Raw genomic sequence first — 18,086 nt, 5'->3', positions numbered from 1 at the left:
TCCCTGGCCCCCGTTCTTCCTCCAGGCCCTGGAATTAATAAAAGCTCTGAGCTGCCTGTGGTTTTTGGAATGAGTGTTTGTTCCGTCAGGATTCAGGCAGCGAGTGGGGTCCCCCATTCCCTCTCCATCCGCACTGTTTTTTCCCATCTGGTGCAGGACAAGCTCACCGGTTCACACAGCTCGGTCTGAGGGTCCCCAGACTGAATCTCCAGGAAGCCTCCTCACCTGATCTTTTCTTCCTCTTTCCTAAACCCACCCGACAACCTGGGCCTTCCTGGTCACTTCTCTCCGCTCGTTCATAGATTCAAGGCCAGGGGAGCTCGTCCCCTCTCAGGATGGCAAATAGCTTCCATCACCAACCATGTTTGCCTGGCAACGGTGGCCTGAAATGGGGTTAAGAAGGATTCTGAGGATATCCCGGTTTAGCGGGTGAGAACCATGCAGTTGCTTGGTAATGTCTGCCTGGGAGCAGGCGGTAGGGGTTGTGCTTTTCATGTCTCTGATCTAGTCTGAGTCCCCATTCCCCATTAGGACTAATCCAAAGTAGAGGTCAGATGCTTAACCAACTGAGCCACCCAGGTGCTCCCTCCCGCCCTTTTAAAAGTTTATTTATTTATTTTGAGAGAGAGAGAGAGAGAGAGAGAGCATGTGGAGGAGGGGCAGAGAGAGAAGGAGAGAAAGAGAATCCCAAGCAGGCTCTGCCCTGTCAGCACAGAGCTTGATGACGGGCTCGATCCCACGAACCGTGAGATCGTGACCTGAGCTGAAATCAAGAGTTGGATGCTGAACCCACTGAGCCACCCAGGCGCCCCTCCCGTGATTTTCTTGATGCCAATATTCGAGATATAGAATGAATGCATCCGGGGTTTCACGTGATGGTCACCTGCCCACTTCCTCCACCCTCCAGCCCCATTCATTTTAAAAAGAATGGAACTTAGTGGCTGACTGGGGTTCCCCCTTTGAAATAGTTCTCTCCAGGCGACTTTCAGGAAAGGCATCCACAAACAAGGCGGGTAAACACAAAGGTGTGAAAACCCTAAGTGCTGATGAAAAGCACCAGGGGCCTCTGGGGTGTCTAAAATAGTCCTTGGGGACTGCTCCGGCACCTTCTGTGACAAACCCACCCGTCTTTTTAAAAATTTTTTTTTTAACATTTATTTATTTTTGAGACAGAGAGAGACACAGCATGAACGGGGGAGGGGCAGAGAGAGAGGGAGACACAGAATTGGAAACAGGCTCCAGGCTCTGAGCCATCAGCCCAGAGCCCGACGCGGGGCTCGAACTCACGGACCGCGAGATCGTGACCTGGCTGAAGTCTGACGCTTAACCGACTGCGCCACCCAGGCGCCCCCAAACCCACCCGTCTTGACCTGACGTACCACCCTTTCCCACTCTGAGCTGGCCTCGGGATCCTCCCCCCTTCTCCAGACGTGATACACACTTAATGGCACGCATACACGCGTGTGCACACACACGCACACACGGGGACGTGAACACAGACAGTGTCTCTCTCTCTTTCTCTCTCCCACTCACGTGGCAGTTAAGAGCCAAGGTTCTGGGCTCACGTATCTCAGGTTCAAGTCCCCACCGTCCCATTTTGAGCTGTTTGACTCTGGGTGAGTCATCCTCCCCGAGCCTCAGTTTCCCCTGTGGTGAGGAGTCAAGGAGCACGTTGCACACGTCGGCTGTGGGGTAGCCGCTCGGCAGACAGTAGCTGCAGCCTCCTTGCGGCCCTACTGGGATCCCTGGTGCAGGAAACTGGGGCAGTGAGAGGGGTGTGGCCCGGCCCCAGGGGTTCTGCAGAAAATTCGTCTCCATGCCCCCTGCCCAGAGCTCGGCACTGGGCCGGGGACATAGTAGAGGCTCAGTCAAGCCCTGTCGCGGGAGGGAGGGCGGGCGGGAAGACCAGGATTTTGCTCTCAATCTTGGGGTTGTTTTCCCTCCGCGAAAGGCTTAATTTGTTTCAGAGGCATAAAGGGGCATAAATTCTGCCTGTTTCTGGACCAGCTAAGCTGGGAGAAGGCCGCTGCGGCCTCCGCTGGACGAGAGGGGCCCCGGGAGGCGAGCCCCACCCTGCTGCTCGGTCTCACTGCCCTCCTGGGCCCCATGTTCTGTGCCTTCTGTCATGTCCGCCACCCCGGCTGGGCCCCGGCCAAGCCCTTGCTCGCTGGTGAGGGCCAAGCCGCGGCCGTGCCAGGCTTAGCGGAGGCCCTTGGCCAAGAACAGCCGAGCCGTTCTCAGGAAAGCTGGGGGATTAAGCCGCGGGCCAGCGGGGACTCAGGTATCTGCCTCTTGCGGCAGCTTGGGGATGAGGGGCACGGCGACCTCCCAGCTGCCAAGGCTGTGAATGCGCGGGGACCGGCGCGAGCCGCCCACCCGGGGACATGGGGACACAGTGCTGCCTGGGCCAGCTCGCTTGGGGACGGCCTTCGGAAAGGAGCCGAGGCCACATGGCTCCTGCCTCCTGTCTCAAATAGTCCTAGGTCCCGGGGCCTGGAGCACTGTCCCCCCCCGGCCCAGGGCCGGACTGGAACCTGGATGACAGCAGCCTAGTTCCTGTCCCCGATGCCCCAGACGTGGGCTCTCAACTCCTTGGAGTCTCCTGGGGTTGGGTACGAGCTCTCCTCCTCACCTCCCATCTAGAGCGTGCCTCTCCAGTCCTGTCCTGTCCAGATCCAACCCATCCTTCCTTCAGAACTTGCTTGCCTCCGGGAGACTTCTTTGACCTCGGGCTGGATTGAGGTCTCCTTTGCCTCCCTACCCCCCCGCCCCAACCCCCGGGGCCCTATGGCGTGACATCAACCACCTGGACTGCAGTCACCTCTGTCTCCCTTAGACAGGAGGCCCTTAGAGGTCACCCTTCCTGCCTCTACTCCCCGGACTCTCTCTTGTGACCCTAATGTTCTCGTTGGCCTCTGGGCTGTGCCTGCCACTGGCTGGGCCCCATCAGAGCAGGTGGCCGTCTGACCTGGCCTGGTCCTCTGTCTGGGCCTCCTCTAAGGCCCCTCCCTGTGGGCTCAGGCGGGTGGGGGTGTCTGCAGGGACGCTGACTCAGATGTTATTTTGGGCTCCCCTTGGGCCCGGCATGCTCTGGGCCCTCAGGCCTGTTTAGACGGCTGGGCCGGATGTGACCAACTCCAGGCACTTGGTTCTCTGCAAGGCTGGGTGAGAGGCAGGCCAAGGCAAATGCCGGCTGGGGGGGGGGGGTCGGGCAGGAAGGACAGGCCTGGCAGGTCAAGGGACCCAAAGAGTGACCGAGGCCCTGCTCACCTCAGGCTTTGTTCTTAGCTCCAGGGGTCCTAGCAGAAGCCCTGAGCTGGGGGACAGGTGCACTTGGCCTTGAGAGGTCATTGTCTGGTAGACCCATGGTCTCAGAATCTCAAATTAGAATGCCGGTCAGAGGCGTCAGAGGGCATGGCCTCGACGGCCCTCACACAGACATAACACCTGTGCCCCTGTGGCAGGGGCCTGAGGCCCATCTCGACCTGGGTCTCTGACTGTCCCCCTCTCCCACGCCCCATTTTAGAGCTGTCATCTCAAAAGCTGCTCAGCCAGAAGCCAAGAGGCAGGTGTCCTGTGGGCCCTGGGCAAGCTTCTTCTCCCGGCGGGCCTCGGATTCTTTGCCTGTGGAAAGAGGTATTTGGTTCCAACACCCTTTGGACCCTGGTGCACTGTTCACCTGTGGGCCAGGACAACCCCAGTTCTGCTGTTCTGATGCGGCCCTTCCAGACGGGGGCTGGTCGTGCCTGACTCTCTCTCCCTGAAGTCGTCTGTCCTGAGCCTCTGCCCCGGGCCCTGGCCAGGAAGAGTCTAAGGAAACGTGAACATCTTTGCGCTCTGTCCACCACGTCCAAATTGAAAGCAGAAGAGGCCGGAGCCTTTGCTGTTAGCTCCTGCAGAGCAGGTGACCAGCCTAGGGCTGCGGCCGGGGCCCAGGTGCACCCCGGGGGCTGACGCCTGTGCAGGGTCCGTCACCGCCACCAGCTACCTCGGTGGGAGGTCTTTCTGAGGGAGGGTGGGGCTGGGGCACTGACACTCTCTCCAGCCACCCTGGGGGACCAGGGAAGCACACCCATCCCAGAAATGTTCCGGAGCCACCTGAGTGCTGTGCGTGTGGACAGCACTCCCCACCACCGCCACCTTGCTTGGTCACCCGCAGCACAAGGCCAGGGACCAAGGTGAGATGAGACAGAAGGCCGAAGGGGAAGGAGAAGCAGGGCATGTGGTCAGAGGAGGTGTCCCAGGGAAGGAAGGCCCCGTGGCTGGCTTCTGTGCTCAGAGCAGGAAAAAGGAGGTAAAGCGGTTGCAGGCAAGAGACCAACGGGAACAAAGCCTGATGTGTCCCTGTCGCCATGAGGTGAGGGCGTGGGGATACGGGTGGGCCCCTTCCTATGCTCCTGTCTAGGTGGAGACTCAAAAGTTTCTAACTCTAGACCCCTTGGAGTTGGAAGGCCTCGAGGGAGCCCATTGTATGGAGGGTAAGACTGAGGCTCAGAGAGGGGCACGGCTTGCCCAGAGTCAAGACCCGTGGCCAGTAGGGGAACTGGCACCCAGGTCTCTGTCTCCCACGTTCAAAGACAGTGCTTGGCCAAGAGGAGCCTGGGCGTGGGTGGGGGGCAATAGACTTCCATTCCCAGCAAACTGCCCCCCCCCCCCACTCCAACCTGATCCCAAACCCAGAAATATTCCCACCGGGTCTCCCAGGCAGGTGGTGGAGAAGGGTGGCCTTCCAGGGCCCGGGCCCCTTTGGACTGAGGACATGGTTGGCCCGGGAAGCCCAGCGTTCAGGCAGCCGCCCAAGTATGTGGACGGCAGTGTGGACAGCATTCTCGCCACGTTCCCAGAGCACGCACCAAGGAAAACATGGAATGTTTCTTGGATGACACAGTCTCCGTCCAAAGTCATGCATTCCTGTGGGAGGGCAGTGAGGAGGGGTCGTGGCTGTCTGCAGACGTGGGTCCCCAGGTTGTGCCCAGAGCCAAGGGAATCTGTGTTGGATGCATCACCTGGTGGCTGTGCCATTGGCTCGTGGCTGCAGTGCCTGGGCAGTGTGTCAGCAGACGCTGGCCTTGTGCGGACGGCCAACGCCCTGGTTCTCTTTCCTCCCCAGGGCGCTCAACTAGGACATCTCCTAACTAGCCTGCCCTGGCCCATGTGTATCTCCAGCCCCGAGCAGGCAGCAGGTGCAGCCCTCGACCTTGTACACATTGACTTTCCCTTGTTCATGTGTCCTGCCTGGGCACCAGCTGGTAGGTCCCATGCCCTCTACTTAGAGGGGGGCGTGTCCTCAACCTGGTCTGGACACAGGGTCACTTAAGGCAGTTTACCAGCTTAAGGCTTTACCACCGTTTTGAGTTTGGCTTGAATAATACGTCCTCTCCCCACCTCTAGCCTCAGTTTCTCCCTCTCCTAGCAGTCCTGGCCATTGCCTTCACAGTGGTCACTGTGATCAGGATGGAGGGCAATGGGCCAGGGCTGGGCTGGGGTGGGGGGCGGCGACAGAGTGAACATGTGAGGGGGTGGTGTGGAGGCCCCATCCTTTTGGTGTCTCAGTGATGGCCTCTTCGTAAAAGGAGGGAGCCTCTGGCTTTGAACTTGGAGATTCTGAGTCCTGGACAGTCCGAGGTGGAAGTTGGGGACCCAGAGAGGGCACACCTGAGGCTTCCGGCCTAGACAAGCCCAGTCAAAGGGGGTACAGCCTGGGAAGAGTGCTGAATTCTCTGACCAAGAAGGCTGGACTGACACTGGGGGGCAGTGGGAGCTGAGGGCTCCCTTCCCTCTACCTTCAAGAGGCCGCGATGACTCTGGAAGAGCGGACCTGGGAGATGGGTTTTGAAGGTTGAATAGGAGTTTGCCAGCAGATCAGAGCAGAGAGGGATTTGGGAGCCAAGACATCATGTGTGCAAAGGCCCCAAAATGTCAAGAAGTGTGGGCACATCCAGGGATGTGCGGGAGGTCAAGAAGGCTGAGCGTGAGAAGGGCCATGATGAGCCACGAGGGACGGACCTGGCCTGGGGGCGGTGATGAAGGGGAGCCTGAAGTCAGGGAAAATTCTGCAGCAGGTCTGCCTTGAGAGTGGATGCAGAGTTGGGCAGGGTTCAGTGATGAAGCAGAATCTGAGCGGGAGGGATGGGGATGGTCTGAGCAGTGGCACAGAGGCGGCAGCGTGGGGAAGAATGAGGGGTCCAGGACGGCTGGTGAGGGAATCGAGGCCTGGCCCTGGAAGGCCCTGGAAGGTCCTGAGGCCTCCTTCTGTCCAAGACGGCTGCCTCGTCCTGCTCTGGTCTAGGTGTCTCTGGCTGGTACGGAGAAACCGCAGTGCTCACCCCACTATGGTTTACATCGCTTGCATACCTCTGGGATCTTATCTCCAAGGGTCTGTCGTGCGTGCCCACCTTGCCAAGTGGTCCCGTCGCTACTTGCCTCATAAATCAGGCCTGTCTCTCTCCACCACCTCCCCGCTCCTGCCACACCCTCCTGGTGCTGCCTGGCCTCACCCCGAGTTCCACCCAGCTGGGGAGGCAGAGAGGGGCCCGGAAGCAAGCCCAGGCCCCGCCCGGGAGCTCCGGAGCTGCAGGGAGGATGTCCTGGCTGACCTGGTTTTCAGGAAATATTCCCAAAGATCTCCAAAGATGGCTCCTTGGGGGGGAGAGGGGGGTCAAGACTGCCACTTCCTGCTGCGGCCTGACCTAGGGTGGGGTCAGGAGCGGGCAGATCCTAGTTGCCATTCTCAGGAGGCTGGACACCAGCCCTCTTCGAAACTCACAGGCCTGTGTCTATACTCCACGTGAATTACAGCCACCCCTGCTCTTCCAGGCCTCCCGTCCCTTGTCTGGAAAATGGGTGCATTCACTCATTCATTCAACAAACACGTACTCTGTGTTTGTCCCTGTGCCAGGCCCCGCATGGAGATAAATCGAACAGAGCCTCCTTTCTTAGAAAGAGGCAGAAGATAGTTGGGGTCTCCCGCCCTGCCTAGGCTGCGCCCCATCCACACCGGCTCAGTTCAGCTCACCCTGCAGGACCGCCTCCGACAGGACCACGGCTCAGGAGGCTCTTCCGGGCCAGAAGGCGGCTCTTTGCCTCCAGCACCCATCTTGCTTTCCCACTGGGCGTTTCTGGAAAGGGCCAGAGAAGGCTTGGGGCCCAACCCTTTGGTCTCATTCCTGGCTGCCCACATCAAAGGCATCCGCCTGGGAGCTCGGCAGATGCCCCTGAGGCCTCCCCGGACTCTGGGAGGACCTGAGCTCCAGGCATTTAGTCTCTGGAAAAATCTCCTTCTAGGCTCTTCTTCCCAGCAGTGGGCTCCTGAGAACTCAGGTGGGGTGGGGGGAGAATGAGGGTGGTGCGGCCTGTTGCCTCCAATGAGCCCCCAAAAGCCACCTGTTGTCAACCACTGGCCTCAGCCTCGCTGAATCTCAGACATGAAAGCAGGCGAGCTGGAGGATTCTATCTCTGTCAAGTTCAGAAACGGCCAAAGTAGTCTCTGGTGGGAGACGTCAGAGAGGGCTTCTCCTTGCTGGGGCGGGGGCCCGGCAGGGGGGGGAAGAGCTGTGACTGGAAGGGGGTATCAGGCGGCTTTGCGGGGGGGCTTGACCGAGTTCTGTAGGTTGACGGGGGGCTCTCAACTCAAGTGTGAATTTTCACAAACTGAACGCATTGGTTCAAAAAGGAGTTGCAATATTTTACGATGTGTGTATGTATATGTACGTGTGTGCATGTGTGTGTGTGCAAATCTCTCCCTGTCTCTCTCTCTCTCTGTCAGTAACAGCAGCCACTAAGCTCTATATTCAGGACAATCTGGCTAATGCTCTCTCTCCACGCGATTGGGTTCAATGCTGGGGAGGTGGGTGGGTGGAGGGAGGTATGGACTATAGGTCCTGCCCTCTCACCCTGGACTGGCACCCTGGGGATGGGGAAGGGCCCCTGGGGCCCCGTCCAGCTGCAGGAACCAGTGGTGCTGGCCAGAATGGACAACTGTAGCCCCCTCCTGTCCCTGCTAGCTGGCAAAAGGGGGCTGCCCGGGCTGTAAACCCCTCAGGGCAGACCTGTGCACCCCGGAATAGCTCATTGTTGACCAACCGACTGCCCAACATGCAAACTGCTGCCCACTCCTGGTCAGGATGCCCAGAGGCAGGCTGGAGGACGGTTGTCCCAGGGGTCAGGGAACCTTCTGGAAAAGAGCCGTTGGTTCAGCTGGCGTAGACTCGGGGACAAAACAAAGGGGACAGATGGTTGGATATTTGCACACACACAGTCACGGACATATGTGGGTGTCCACATGCCTAGCTTGGCCCCAGACATCCAGACACACACGTACCCTGCTGTTGAGGGGCACTCGTCCCACCCCGGACTCAGAGAGCCTTAGGGTCAGCGCTGGGGCCTGTGTTGGGTGGCCCTCTGTTGGATGACCAAAGGGGTGAGGCACAGCTACCTGGAGCACCCCAGGGCCGCACGCTGATGGAGTATAGACACACTGGGAAGGGTAGACACGTCCTTGCCAGGTCTCTCAATGGCTTCTCGGTCTGGCTATGTCTTGGCTGGAAGGTCTGGCTCTAAAGAACCATTGGAGAAACCAGAGAGGATTCTGGGAGCAGCAGTGACGTAGGGGGGCACAGATGGAGTCCTACACTGGAGATCTGAGTCTAGGGCCCTCTGTTCCACGAGGATGCCACACGTGTCCCCGTCCCCTCGCCCCTGCCACCTCCTGATGGCATTAGCCTTTCACCTCCCCCAGCCCTGGCAGCTGGCCGGGGTCCTTCAAGGGTCTGCTTTTCCTGTGCAACATTTGCCAGCGACCCCTGACCTCTCCCTGACCCCTCCCTGACCCCTCTGCTGCCTCCTGCCTCCCACCCTCATTGCATCCCAGCCCTGACCTCATGTCTGCAGGGCTGCGGGCAAGGGTGAGATAAGGCGGGCATTGCACTACTCCCTCCTGGGGACCGACGGGAAGGGCGGGCCGGGCTGCCAGCCTCAAGTGCGCCCATGACTCACCAGGTGGGCAGGGCCGAGGCTGGCATCCGGGAGGAAATGCCACTTCCTCTGGATAAGGCTGCAGGCCCTCCGGTTTTGCCTTATGGTGTGTGCACTTGGGGTTTTGTTTCAAGTTCTCCCCCTCCTATGTTACAAAGATATTCTCCAACGGTTTATTCTCCTCTTGCTTTTCCTATCTAGGTCTGTCTTTTATCGCTTTGGAGTCACCTTCTTAGGAGAGACTAAGTCTGCTTCGGTGGTAATTTTTCTCCATAGAGTGAGCCCATGTCCTCAACCCGACTAACCATTCCATCCTTAACCCGTGGACCCGGGGCTGAGTTCAGCTCCCTTTGAACCGGCTGATCTGTTCTGTCGCCCATCTGGCTGTTTTTGTACCCGGATCATACTGTCTTCCTGGCCGGGGCTTCGTAGTCTGTGCTAACAGGAAGCAGGGCCAGTCCTCCCCTCTTGGTTCTTTTTTTCTCAAAGTCAGCTAGCCACTTACAAATCTTTATTCTTCCATATATTTTATTTTATTTTATTTTAATTTTCTTTTTTTGAACGTTTTATTTATTTTTGGGACAGAGAGAGACAGAGCATGAACGGGGCAGGGGCAGAGAGAGAGGGAGACACAGAATCGGAAACAGGCTCCAGGCTCCGAGCCATCAGCCCAGAGCCTGACGCGGGGCTCGAACGCACGGACCGCGAGATCGTGACCTGGCTGAAGTCGGACGCTTAACCGACTGCGCCACCCAGGCGCCCCTCTTCCATATATTTTAAATGTTTATTGATTTTTGAGAGAGAGAGCAAGTGGGGGAGGGACGGGGGGTGGGGGGACAGAGGATCCCAAGTGGACTCCGTGCGGACAGCTGAGAGTCCGATATGCGACTCAAACCCATGAACCGTAAAATTATGACCTGAGCCAAAGTCGAACGCTCAACCCCGACTGAGCCACCCAGGCGTCCCCTCCATATATTTTAGGGTAAGTTTATCAAGTTCCTCAAAAATATCCAGCCGGAATTCAGGATCTTGGTTCAGAGGAGGACTCCACCGGCAACACGGCAGACGGGAGGAGGATGATGTTTGTGCGTCTTAAGCAACAAGGGACTGCGGTTCTGGAATACACATGGGATGGCTGTGAAGTGAGGACGGATAGACTGCAGCCCCTATAGCAAAATGGGCAAAGGGTATGAACTGGCCATTTGCAGGAGAGGAAATGTAAACAACCAGAGAACAGAAAGGACCACTCAAACTCACTTATAATCAGAGAAATGCAGATCAGAATAATAAGAAGATACTGCTTACCACCCATCAGGCTGCCAGGCAGTAAAGAGGTAGGTACTGGTCAGTGTTGGCAGGATGTAAGCAGGAGTGGTCCCAATGAGGGGCCATCCAGCAGCGCTCCGTTCAGTCAAGTGCATGTAGAGGCCGGGAGTGGGCTTCCCCAGGTGCCCATCGGTGGAGTGTGTGTGCAAAAGGTGGCCACGCCCACACCAGGGCACCATGTGACAGTCACGTGTGAAGCCACAAGCCCAGTGGAGATGAGACTAGGTTGTTAGATCTTTTTTTTTTTTTTTAATTTTTTTTTTCAACGTTTATTTATTTTTGGGACAGAGAGAGACAGAGTATGAACGGGGGAGGGGCAGAGAGAGAGGGAGACACAGAATCGGAAACAGGCTCCAGGCTCTGAGCCATCAGCCCAGAGCCCGACGCGGGGCTCAAACTCCCGGACCGCGAGATCGTGACCCGGCTGAAGTCGGACGCTTAACCGACTGCGCCACCCAGGCGCCCCTGTTAGATCTTAAAAACAGAGCACGAGGGGCGCCTGAGGGGCGCGTGGGTGGCTCAGTTGGTTCAAGAGTCTGACTTCGGCTCAGGTCATGATCTCGAGGTTCGTGAGTTTGAGCCCCAAGTCGGGCTCATTGCTGTCAGTGCCGAGCCTGGAGCCTGCTTCGGATTCTCTGTCTCCCTCTCTCTCTGCCCTCTTCCCTGCTTGCACACACACACACTCTCTCTCTCTCTCAAACAAATAATAAAATAAAACATTAAAAAAAAAAGCAGCGCGAGTGGAAAAAATAGCCCAACTCCACTCATGTAAATAACACCCCCCCTCAACAGCCAGACACGTTTTAAAAAATGAGGTGAAATTCACATAGCATAACATTGACCCCGTTTTGAAGCATACAGTCCAGTGGCATTTGGTACAGTCATGATGTGGTGCAGCCACCAGCCTAGTTCCAAGACATGCCATTCCCCAAGAGGAACCTCCGTGCCAGTTAAGCATCCAAGAATACACAGGAAGAAAAAAGACATGCTTGGGAAAGTTTGCCTGTGGGGGCACGAACAGGATTGAAAGGAACAATATAAAGGAAGCTTCCTCGGCATGGGGAATATAGTCGATAATATGGTAACAGTATGATAATATGGCACCCGGACTTGCAGAACGCACGTGCATATGTATTGTTGTGCACCTGAACTCATACAATATTATTTTTTATTTCTTTTTTAATTATTTTAATGTTTATTTATTTTTGAGACAGAGAGAGACACAGCATGAATGGGGGAGGGTCACAGACAGGGAGACACAGAATCCGAAGCAGGCTCCAGGCTCCGAGCTGTCAGCACAGAGCCCAGCGTGGGGCTTGAACTCACGGACCGTGAGATCATGACCTGAGCCGAAGTCAGATGCTTAACCGACTGAGCCACCCAGGCGCCCCGAACTCATACAATACTGTATGTCAATTACTCTTCAATAATAAAAAAAATTAAATCAGTCAATCCTCTCTACTTGAGGGCCAAAAAGAGATTTAAAAATAACATATAGGGGCACCTGGGGGGCTCAGTCGGTTAAGCATCTGACTCGTGATTTCGGCTCAGGTCCTGATCTCACGGTTCATGGGTTGGAGCCCCATGTTGGGCTTTGTGCTGACAGTGCGGAGCCTGCTTCAGATTCCCTCTCTCTGTCTCTCTCTCTGTCTCTCTGACCCTCCTTGGCTCACATGCACTCTCTCTCTCAAAATAAATAAATAACCATTAAAAAAAACCATATAAACTGGAGGTTCAGGTTCCCTCTACTCCAGGCATCCAGGGATCAGAGACCCTGGAAAGACCCTGGTGCCCCAGAGGAGTGTCCCCTATCCCCTCTTGGCTCCTGGCACACGGCAGAAGACCAGGGTAAAAGTGGTAATTTGGCCTTGGAAGGAGGTGGTCAGGAGGAAGCAGCCAGTGTCGGGCGGGGGCTGAGAGGTGGACCCTGTAGGGGGGTCTATGGGGTGGTGCTGTGGGGGTGGAAGGGGTGGGAACCTGAGGGCCGTGTCAGACACCCCCCTTCTGCTGGCCCCTGGTCTCCAGGGCAGAGCAGGGCTTCATTTTCTGAGCAAGAAACCCAGACATGAGGTTTGCCAGAGGCCTTTTTGTTTTTTTGGATTTGAGCATTTATTTATATGAAAAGTCTTACCAAGGTATAAACATTCTGGGCCTTTGCACATGCTGTGGACTTAGCTGGAATGTTCCCTCCAAGCCCCCCTCCCACTGGATGTCCGCCTGATGAACTCCGGCCACCCCTGGGGGGCACCTCCTTCAGGAAGCTTTCTCTGCCCAATGTCTTTCTCTGCACCCCAGGGTGCTCACTCCCCCCCTGGGGGGACCCACAGCCCCTCACGTGTTGGTCGCCATCCGTTTCCGTGTCAGTGCTCCCCCCCGCCGCTTGCCGGGGATTCTCCAGGGCAGGAGGCTGCCTTGTTGTATTTTCCCAGGTGGTGCAACCCCATGGGGTTCAGAAACGTCAGGTGCACAGATAACCGGTGGGTGTTTAGCTGCACCTGCCCGGGCTTTGGACCAGGGTGGGGGCTATCTTCCCAGCGCCCAGTCGTTGGAGTCTGAATCGAGGTGGTCTCCAGGCCCCTCTTCAGCTCCCTAGGAGGCTGGGGCAAACTTATTCTCTCCTGCCAGAGACTCAGGGCTTGTGACAGGGAGCTCTGGTCCCCAGGGTGCTGGGCATTCAGTGTGTGTGGGTAGTCAAGACCCCCGACTCCGGAAGGGAGAGGGGAGAGGGGGCAAATGAGGCTGTCACGGGGGGCTTTCTGAAGGGCCCAGGGCTCCTATTTCCATCTCAGCTGTCCTCGGTTGGCTCGAAGGACGAGGACACATGCGTAGCCTGCTCACCACCCACCCCGAGGCCTTCCATGGGCCCCCGCCCCAGCAGCTTCACATGCCTTGTCTCCAAACGGGTTCAGTCTTCCCAGACAAGGGGCCTTGTCTGGGCCAGTCTGGGGGACTTTTTTTAAGCCCCCAGTTTGGGAACGTGAGGGAGAGAAGGGATTTTTTTTTTTTTTTTTTTTAATGCATGTACTTTGGTTTTCTGTGCAACCAGCTCCCAAAGTCACTGCTCCCCTCCTCGCTTGGCAGGGCTGCCCCCCTCGTGCTGTTGACCTTGGCTGCGGGTTTGCGGGGGCTGGAGCTCTCACACCATAAATTCCTGTCTTCTAGGAATCCAGCCTGGGAAAGAAAGGAAACACGGAGGAGAATATTTGATTAACATTTTTCCAATGTGACCACATCACAGAGACGTGTGGCCGGAATTCTCACCCTGGACTGGGCAGGGCAGGACTCGGCTCGTGCCCAGCTATGGGGAGGGTGGGCTGGGCTGGGGGCCTTTCTGGCCCAAAGGAAGAGTGAAGTCTGAGCTGGCATTGTCCCTCGGGATGGAGGTTTTGGGATGGGAGCCGGGACAGGTCAGACCCCGGGACAGATCTCCCCTGGGAGAGCTCACCTTTGACCTCAGTGGTTCTAGGGCTGCACCCTGAACTCGGGACGGGCCCCAGAGATGCGAGGCTCTGACCTTGTTTTAACCGTCAGCTCTCCACTCTGGACAGAGCCCTCTCTGAGCCCAAACTGAATCTTGACCCTAATTCCAGACTCAGACCTGGCCCAGTGACCTCTGACTCCAACCCCAGGCCCAGCCGGGGCTTTTCTCTGTCACTGAACACTCACACAGAAGCCCTTCATGCCTCCCTCTCCGTCCCCAAACCCTGAGCCTTTGTCCTCAGCCTGGAACTAGTTCAGTGGGACTGTCCTCAACCTCACATCTCCAGGCCTCTGGCCAGCCGGCCCCTCTCCTCCCCTGTCTCTCCAGGACAGACCCCTCCTACCAAGGGGTGCCCACCTGCGCCTGGGCCCCTCCCCCCACCTGCTCGACCACCAGCTATCATTGGCACTTAAGCACTGCACCATCAAAGGAAGAAGACAACCTTCCCGGAGCCCCACTCCACCTCTGGCTGCCCCGTCTCTCACCTCCCTGCCCCGGCCAGTCTCCAGAAAGCTGTCTGCATACTTGTCTCCACTCCTCACCTCCTTCTCACTCCCCAGCACACTCCGTCGGCCTCCCGCTCCCACCCAGGTCAGTGGGGACCCCACGGAGCCCAGCCCCACCGGCACTGCCCTGGTGTCACCTCAGCCTCATCCGAAACCGGACCACCCGCACCCCCCCCCCCAATACCGTCCCCTTCCGGGCTCCTGGGACCCCACTCGACCCTCCTTGGTCCAGATGGGCGGCGCTGTCTCTGCCTGGATGTCCGTCTCTGGCACCTCAATCTCAGCAGCCCAAACCCAGAGACCTCCTCTTCCCCCCAAACTGCTCCCCCCGCAGTGCTCTGGGTCAGCGACGCAACTGTCCCTGTTGAACAAACCTGAGTCACTTCCACACACGGGCCTCTTCGTCCCCTTCCCAGGTCCAGCCGCCGGCACGCCAGGAAATCTCATGCTTGTCCATGTCTAGATTTCCACTAGGACAGCCCTGTCCTGTTACCCACACCCACCGCTCCCTACCCTCGTCACCCCTCCCCCCTTACCCCTCTGCTCCTCGCCTTCCCCTCGAAGCTGGCATCCGATTTCCACCCTATCTCTTGGGATAGCTTTCCCACCCTACCCTCATCCCCTCCTGTCCCTTCTAATCCAGTCTGACCTGTTAAAAACGCCAACCGTAGAGTGTCACTTGCCTACCCCCTGCACTAACTGCCCACCACCTGTAGGACAACATAAGAAACCCTTGCCGTGCCCACAAGGCCCTGTGTTCTATGGCTTCAGACCCCCACAGCGATCTCGCCTCGAGTTCTCTTGTTCCGACTCTGGGTCGGCCACCCCAGACACACCCGGGTGTATCATGTGCCCCTCTCCCTGGAGTCCTCTTTGCCTCGTTCCCTCCGGCTGGTGGCGGCGTGACTGGCTCATGTCTGCTCAACCGCCGGCTTAGTGCAGACATCACCTCTAGCGGGAAGCCTTCCTTCCTTCCGAGGGCTGGTCTGGGCCCCCTGCTCTGGGCTGCCATGGGGACCCGCGGAGCACAGATCACATGAGTGATAATTTCCTGGCTCACTGACCTGAAGTTTGGAAGTCCCCCAGGAGCAGAGACCGAGTCTGGGCGCCCACCACTGTTTTCCCTGTTCCGGGCACACGGCAGTCCCTCCAAATCATTTTTAGAATGAATGAGACAGGGGGCGCCCGGGTGACTCAGTCAGTTCAGCATCCGACTCTTGATTTCGGCTCAGGTCATGATCTCACAGATCGTGACATCAAGCCCTGCGTCAGGCTCTGAAGCCTGCTTAAGATTCTCTCTCTCCCTCTCTGCCACTTCCCGCCCCCCAAATGCAATGAATGAACTAAAGAGAGCTCTAGGTGGGTGGGTCCCTGGCTTCTTTCCCTCCATGTCCCCAGGGACAAGAAGAGGGCAGGTACAGAGGAGGGGATTTGCGGGCTGCTGAACTAATGCATTCATGAAAAGCCAAGGTGGCAGTGGGGCCAAAGTGAAGGAAGGCTGTTTTCCCAGAAGTGGGGACTGACGGACCCAGAGTGGTGGGCGGGGAGGGACAGAGTCCCGGTAACTGAGCATTTCCCCTTTCCAGGGACCAGGAGGACATTAAGGCTCAAGGGAGGTAACAGGAAAAGGAAACAGGCCTGGGTGTCTGGGGAGAGAAAGAATAGGTTGGGGGGCCCGGGGGACACCCCTCAATCAGGTTTGCAGCCCTGTGGCATGGAGAGGATCCTCACTTGATAAAGGGGCTCTGAGGCCCAGGGAGGGTCTGCAGCTTGCGACAGCGGCCAGCGGCAGAGCTGGACCCTGGAACCAGGACCTGGACTTCGGTACACGTTCTCAGTTCCCAGAAGATTACACCCCCTTGGCTTTGGTCTTCACTTCCCGTGCTCACATCATCACCCCTGGTTGCCCACCTGGCTCTCCTCAGCTGAGAGCCCACCTGGCTCTTGGGAGCTTCCTCCACCGCTCACTCACAATCCCCGTCTTTGAGTCTCTGGACCTGGTTCCACACTGGTCTCCCATTCCCCAAACCCACTAACCTCTCCACCCACCCATCCTTCCTCTCCCTGCTGCCCACCTCAGTCCTGTACCTGAACCAATCCCACACCCCGCCCTCCCCGACCCCCGGGATCATTTATACATTGATGTAGCGTGTACTGAAATGGTGGGGGGTGAGCCAGGTATTAAGGACAAGCATTTTTTTTCTTAGAACACCACCAATGGACCCTGTATTTCATCTGGAAAAATACATGGGGGACATTTTTTTTTGTATGAAATTCAAAACAAGAGGAGAAGGAAAGGGAACAGGATCCTGTGCATAAGAACAGTATTTGCTATGCACCCACGTGTCAGACACTGTACTGAGTGCCTCACATGCATGCTGACTACAACCCCATGTGAGGTTGTCACGGGGGGAGCCTCCACTGCCATCCCCACCTCATATTTCTATGAGAAGGGACTTCACCAAGAGGACGTTCCTGGCCTCTCTCTCTTCTCTTGTTCCTCTTTCATCAGGATACTTGTATTTCAACTGTGGTCTGTAGTAACTTGATGGGGGAAGGCTCTTCCAGCAGGTGGAGGGAAGACCCAGGGGGTCCAGCACTACCTATGACACAGATTCAAGTGTATCTAAGTCAGGGATGAAGGATCAGAGTGCCCACTGAGGCTTTGCTTTTTGGCTTGATTTTCTAATCATATTTTCATATCTTTTTCTTGCCATATTGCAAAGGCTGGACTCTCTAGTACAATGTTGAATCAAGCTGTGGCAGTGGACAGCAGTCCTCAGTAATAAGGTTAATGTTTTATCTCTGTGACTTATTCCTGTAGCTATCTCTCAGTTTGTTCTGAACGTGTGAGGAAGATGTTATTTATAGAATTCCTAATACTCCATTTTACAGCTGAAGAATTCTGAGGTAGCTTGCCCAAGGTCACACATTTATTCAGTGGCAACGCTCCTATATATAAATCCCAGTGAGTTCGACTTCAAAGACCATAATCTTAGCTATCATGCTATAAAGCCTTCCATAAAACATGTTCTAAAAGAACAATAATTTAATAGCGTGCTACTAGAGTAGATCAGAAACACGCACCATTGGAACAAAACACAAAGCAGCAATTATATACAAGAGCCTACTATATATAAAAATGTAAGACTTGGTAAAGCAAGTATTATAATGAATTGGAGGGACAACAATTTGGGGTGTGAGGAAATTAGCTAACACTTTATATTTATAAATTTATATTTAAATTATCTCCAGGCAGATGACAGAGTTAACACTTACATAAGTAAGTAATAAAATTCTACAGTAGCTAGTAGGAAACAGTGCAGTCTTTCTTACCTTCTGGAAAAGCATTTATACATTTTTGTTAACTTCCTTAGCTTTTCTTAAACTTCCCAAGTGGTTTATAAGTTTCCAAGCAATAGAAGAAATCACAAGGAAAAAGATGAATCTTTTTGGCTCTGGGATGTGGTGTGTGGGTGGCGGGGGGAAGGGGTAGTGCTCCAGGAGTGACCACGGGGTACAGGGCCACAGTGACCAGAAACCATCTTTGAAGATCGAGAAACACACACCAACACACCACTGCCAAGTCACCGGTGTCTGGAATCCCTGGGCAGCCTGTGAATGCCCACACGGGTCACACTGTCAGGGCACAGGCACACCCTTGGTTGTATGCTAGAACTCTGGTTTGCAATCTCACACCCTTGAACTTCCATAGACATATCTTCTCTTGGCTTCGCCACCCCCATCGACCTCCTGCCAACGCGCACTGTTGGGGACTTGCTTTGAGATGTCTGTGCACA

General features: G+C 56.1%; 1 long non-coding RNA gene across 2 annotated transcripts; it reads left to right on the top strand.

Moving 5' to 3' along the window:
- Nucleotides 1-3,269: 3,269 nt before the first annotated feature.
- Nucleotides 3,270-11,559, top strand: LOC122472023. 2 transcript variants are annotated; one of them, XR_006294330.1, is made up of 3 exons: nt 3,270-3,904; nt 9,175-9,232; nt 11,514-11,559. It is a non-coding gene; the product is annotated as an uncharacterized LOC122472023 (long non-coding RNA). The 2 variants fall into 2 exon arrangements; XR_006294331.1 differs by lacking the exon at nt 11,514-11,559 and adding an exon at nt 9,559-9,581.
- The last annotated feature ends 6,527 nt before the right edge of the window (nt 11,560-18,086 follow it).

This window comes from Prionailurus bengalensis, chromosome E3 (assembly GCF_016509475.1).
Source record: "Prionailurus bengalensis isolate Pbe53 chromosome E3, Fcat_Pben_1.1_paternal_pri, whole genome shotgun sequence".
NCBI lineage: Eukaryota > Metazoa > Chordata > Mammalia > Carnivora > Felidae > Prionailurus > Prionailurus bengalensis.
This window is presented reverse-complemented; position numbering and strand designations above follow the sequence as displayed.